Below are 6,000 nucleotides of genomic sequence, written 5' to 3'. Positions count from 1 at the left end.
CACACACACACGCGCGCGCGCGCCGGAAAATCAATCCGTCGATAGCGTTTTTGATCTGATCTGCAAGGCAGAGAGAGAAAGAGAGAGAGAGAGAGAGAGATGGAGAGATGAGATAGGTAGAGAGACGGGGAGATGGAGAAATGAGATAGAGAGATGCAGCAGAGCCATCTGAACGACACATCAACCCCACACTTGTGAACACCCGCAGTTACTTCCTGCCACAGCGACGCGGGTTCGATTTCCCAGACACACATTCTTCTCATCCCTCGCGTCGCCATTAACGCAAAGTCACACAAAATAATTTAACACTGTAAATATTGATAGCCTAGCTGTTGCGCTCAGGAACAGGTTGTGCCTTAGGCAGGGGAGGCTGGTGGAGGTAGAAAACCAGCCTCTCCGCCAGCCTCTCCGAGCCGAGGACGAGGCTGAAGACGAGGCTGAGCCTTGGGCATGGGAGGCTGGTGGAGGAGGGAGACATGGGAGGACGGGCTCATTGTAATGTGTGAAGTAATTCTTCCACGGCTGGAAGACCGGCGGTCTCGCTACTATGATTGATCTGCAGACAGACCGCGACAGAGAGGGGGGAGGGGGAGGGGAGGAGGAGAGAGAGAGAGGGGGAGGGGGGGAGGGGAGAGAGCTGGGGAGAGAGAGAGAGAGAGATAGATAGGGGAAGGGGAGAGAGAGAGGGTGGAAGGAAAGAGAGAGAAAGAGAGAGAGAGAGAGAGAGAGGGCCGGGGGAGAGAGAAGGAGGGAGGGGAAGAGAGTGAGAGACGACAAAGAGAGGAAGGCATGACATAATGAGAGAAGGAGAGAGGAGGAGAGAGAGAGTGGGCACAGGATGAAGAGATAGTGAACAAGGGAGAAGTCTCATTTAGAGTCTATGAATACATCCTGTTAACGGGGAGTCTACTGCACTGCTCCTCAGACAGACAGACAGACAGGCAGACAAGCAGACAGACAGACAGGCAGACAGGCAGACAGGCAGACAGGAAGACAGGCAGACAGGCAGGCAGACAGACAGACAGGCAGACAGACAGGCAGACAGGCAGGTAGACAGACAGACAGGCAGGCAGGCAGACAGGCAGACAAACAGGCAGACAGACAGACAGACAGACAGACAGGCAGACAGGCAGATAGACAGACAGACAGGCAGGCAGACAGACAGACAGGCAGACAAACAGGCAGACAGACAGACAGACAGACAGACAGGGAGACAGACAGGGAGACAGACAGACAGACAGACATACAGACAGACAGACAGACAGGCAGGTAGACAGACAGACAGACAGACAGACAGACAGGCAGGCAGGCAGGCAGGCAAGTAGAGAGGCAGGCAGACAGACAGACAGGCAGACAGACAGACAGGCAGACAGGCAGGTAGACAGACTCATACACAGTCATACACACTCATACACACTCATACACACTCATACACACTCATACACAGTCATACACACTCATACACACTCATACACACTCATACACAGTCATACCATCAAGAGGGCACAACAGCGGCTATACACCCTGAGATGCCTCAAGAAACAACACAGCAAGAAGGAGATGCTGGTGGCCTTCTACCACGGCGCAGTGGAGAGCATCCTCACCTTCGGCATCTCCAACTGGTACCACAGCTGCACGGCAGCGGAGAGAAGCGAGCTACAGAGAGTCGTGAGAACAGCACAGAAGATCACCGGCGCCCCCCTCCCCTCTCTGGAGGAGCTGTACAAAACACGCTGTCTCAGGAGGGCCTCCAAGATCTCCAAGGACCCGACCCACCCTGGGCACGAACACTTTGTCAAGCTGCCCTCGAACAGGAGGTACAGGACCCCGGCCGCTAAGACAAACAGACTGAAGGACAGCTTCTACCACAGGGCCGTCAAGGCCCTGAACACAGAAAAGGCCTAAGTTCTGGGCCCAGGACAGTCCGGACGGATTGTATGGCAGCTAGTGCTGAGGCACAAACATGTACATTTTCAAGCCTGCAAACTGTGACACTTTAAAATAATGTGAAAAAATACTTTCTTGTGAAATATGACAACCCTAGTTGACTATCTGTGCAGTATAGTACAGTGGATTGTGTACATAGCCTCTATTGATGTAAACCAGCTCCTTACCTTCTTGTGATTTTATGCATCTATGCTTTTTCTAAAATGTGTTTCATTTTCCTTTCCTAAACACCAGGGGAGCCTCCCCTCCTACATTTCGTTGTTTGGTACCTGTACTGTAGCAATGACAAATAAAGTCTATCTATCTATCTATCTATACACACTCATACACACTCATACACACTCATACACAGTCATACACACTCATATACAGTCATATACACTCATACACACTCATACACACTCATACACACTCATACACACTCATACACACTCAAACACACTCATATACAGTCATATACACTCATACACACTCATACACACTCATACACACTCATACACAAGCATTACTTGAGTTATGCTTCAAAACAGTTATGAAAAGTATTGGGTAATCGATCTGTTTTACGTTACAGTCCACGTCTGCTTCTCTCCAAACAAGGGTGTTTCAAAACCATCTGCCATCTTGGATCTCTGTGACCTGTGATCACATGACATAAGAGGCTCCTCCTCCAAGCGCTGGGGTGAGGGAGGGGTTTGTGGGTAACAGTAACCGCTTTGACACACTGGGAGTCTCCAAGGCAACAACTTCCAAACCGCCAGAAGACTGTCTGACGTCAGTCTGTCAGTCTGTCTGTATGGCTGTATGTCTGTATGTCTGTCTGTCTGTCTGTCTGTCTGTCTGTCTGATGTCTGTCTGTCTGATGTCTGTCTGTCTGTCTGTCTGTCTGTCTGACGTCAGTCTGTCTGTCTGTCTGTCTGTCTGATGTCAGTCTGTCTGTCTGTCTGTCTGATGTCTGTCTGATGTCTGTCTGATGTCTGTCTGATGTCTGTCTGATGTCTGTCTGATGTCTGTCTGTCTGTCTGTCTGTCTGTATGATGTCTGATGTCTGTCTGATGTCTGTCTGTCTGTCTGATGTCAGTCTGTCTGTCTGATGATTTGTTTTTTGCACACACACACACACACACACACACACACACACACACACACACAGAGAAACATCTTTCATTTTGTCTTCCAGTTGATGCAGAACTGCCTGGTAGCATGTAGCTTTTCGCACACCCACACAAATACACACACACCCACACCAACACACAAACACACACACACACACACACACACACACACCCACCCACCCACACCACACAAACACACACACACACCCACCCACACAAACACACACACACCCACCCACACAGACCCACACCCACACACACACACACACACACACACACAGCCAGCAGTGTTCCCATGGTAATCACCGGATCAGCAACACATTGCTAAGACGCTCACCCGCCCCACCCCCGCAACCCCCCCCACCCCCGCTCACCCCCCCCCCACCCCCGGTCACAGAGCAGGTATGATGATTGATGGTGATAGCACCACACGCCTCTGATGAAGACACAGCACATGGAGGGACTCCTTCCCCCTGTCGTGTGTGTGTGTGTGTGTGCGTGTGTGTGCGTGTGTGTGTGTGTGCGTCAGTCAGTATGGATAGATACCTAAATATGGTACACCACCAGCGAATAGACAGTGTGTGTGTGTGTGTGCACGCGTGTGCAACACCAACACACACTTCACCAGCGAACACACAGACAAACAGGTAAACAGACAGAGAGGGGGGGGGGGGGGGGGGCGGAGGGGGGCGTGTCTTACTTTGAGTACTCCCGGTTGTCACGGTCACAGCGTGCGTCCGCGTGCCTCTCCCAGTCCTTGCCGTGTTTGCAGGTGGTGAGCAGGACGACGTCCTCGGCGTTGTGGACGTGGTGCAGCGCGTTCCTCGTCTCCGAGCCGATGCCTGTCAGGTAGCGCTTGCCCTTGAACACCAGCAGGTACCTCATGTCGGGCGGACGGACGTCGTCCAGCGTGGTCAGGTGACCCTTGGCCCCGCCCCGCAGAGGGTGCTCCTTGGGGAAGAGCGGGAGGGACACGTCGAAGCGCGGACGGAAGTTGCCGGTGTCCGCACTGGCCTTGGCCAGCATGGCCTGGCCCAGGTCCAGACCCAAGTCGCCCGGCGTGTAGTCGGGCCAGGTGCCGCTGTAGAGGTTGAAGACGAGGTGGTTGCGCCCGTCGTTCCAGGTGGGCAGGCTCTGGACCTTGGAGCGGACGTTGTGGACGTACTGGTCGGAGAGGAGGTCGCGGTCCAGGGTGTCCAGGCCCAGGACCAGCAGGCAGGCGAGCGCCGGGTCGCGGGTGTGGTACCGCGACGCCTCGATGGACGTCAGGATCTTGCGGTAGCTCTCTGACACCACCTCCCCTTTACCCACCGGGTAGACGTACACCTGGGAGGCAAGGTGAGGTTTATTCGTACAGCATGTTTCATACAACAGGGGCAATCAATTCAAAGTGCTTTACATATAGCATGAAAAAAAAGATGGATAGTAAGACATTTTGAAAAATGTAAATAGAAATGGCAAGAATAGATACATATATATTATAGAGAAAATAAATAGCTAAATATTTAACAACATAATAAGAGAATGAATAAGATATGGATAAAAGGGAGGGAGGGAGGGAAGGAGGGAGGGAGAGGGGGGGAGGGAAGCAGGGAGGAAGGGGGGGATTATTGAATGAATGGATGGATTAAAGAATGAATGAATGAACAAATGAATGAATTAAAGTATTTAAAAATCCAGCAGTTATACAACAACCACATCCCTTGCAGTACACCCTGGCCCTGACCCTAACCTGACCCTAACCTGACCCTAACCCTGAGCCTAACCCTAACCCTAATCCTGACCCTGACCCTAACCCTGACCCTAAACCTGACCCTACTCTGACCTACCAGAAGCCCTGGGTACAGCTGACCCTGACCCTAACCCTGACCCTAACCTGACCCTGACCCTTGACCCTGACCTAAAGGACAGAAGCTACTATGTCTCCATTGGCAACTTTGTATCTGACCAAATTAAAATGACATGTGGGGTTCCCCAGGGATCAATCCTTGGCCACCTTCTATTCAATCTCGACATGCTTCCTTTGGGACACATCATAAAAAAGAACAAAATTGCCTACCACAACTATGCGGATGACACTCAAATCGACATAGCCCTCTCACCGAACGACTATAGTCCTATCGACAACCTCTGTAATTGCATTGAGCAAATAAATGCCTGGATGACACAAAACTTCCTCCAACTAAACAAGGACAAAACATAGATCATTGTATCTGGTGCACCTGACAAAAGTCAGTGCAAAACTTGATTCTCTCTCTCTCTCTTCAAACTAAAAAACAGGTCAGAAATCTTGGTGAAATTCTAGACTCTGATCTAAACTTCAACAGCCACATAAACTCGATAACTAAATCAGCCTACTATCACCTGAAAAACATAACAAGAATGAGAGGTTTCATGTCCAAGCAAGACCTTGAAAAACTCATCCATGCATTTGTTTCAAGTAGACTTGATTATTATAATAGTCTACTAACAGGCCTATCTAAAGGAGCTGTTCGTAAGCTGCAGCTCATCCAAAATGCCGTTGCTAGGGTCCTAACAAAAACAAAGACGTTTGAACACATTACACCAATCCTGAGATCTCTACACTGGCTACCAGAATCTCAGAGAATTGAATTCAAAATACTCCTAATTACATACAAATCACAAACTGGTCTTGGGCCAAAATACATATCAGATCTCCTCCCAACCGATATTCCAGCAAGGCCCCTAAGGTCAGCTGAGACTAATCAGCTAATCATTCCAATAGTGAAAACAAAACACTGTGCAGCAGCTTTCAGTCACGCTGCCACATGCTCCTGGAACAAACTCCCTGAAGAAATCAAACAGGCCCAAACCCTTAAAATATTTAAATCTAAGCTAAAAACCTTCATGTTTTGCAGAAGTTATGATTAAACACAAACACTTCTATAAATGTATTTTATCCATGAACTATTGTCTTTTT

General features: G+C 49.9%; 1 pseudogene across 1 annotated transcript in view; it reads right to left on the bottom strand.

The window, feature by feature from the left end:
- LOC308154258 (exostosin-1b-like) overlaps positions 1 to 6,000 on the bottom strand; it is a 189,393-nt pseudogene that overhangs the window by 182,703 nt on the left and 690 nt on the right. Inside the window, exon 2 of the transcript in view lies at positions 3,760 to 4,385. The product of the transcript in view is annotated as an exostosin-1b-like (transcript). The remainder of the gene's footprint in view (positions 1 to 3,759; positions 4,386 to 6,000) is intronic.

Source organism: Nansenia antarctica (assembly GCF_963989245.1).
Source record: "Nansenia antarctica genome assembly, chromosome: 3".
In the NCBI taxonomy this organism is placed as follows: Eukaryota; Metazoa; Chordata; class Actinopteri; order Argentiniformes; family Microstomatidae; genus Nansenia; species Nansenia antarctica.
The sequence above is the reverse complement of the archived record's forward strand: the minus strand, read 5'-3'. Positions and strand labels throughout refer to the sequence as shown.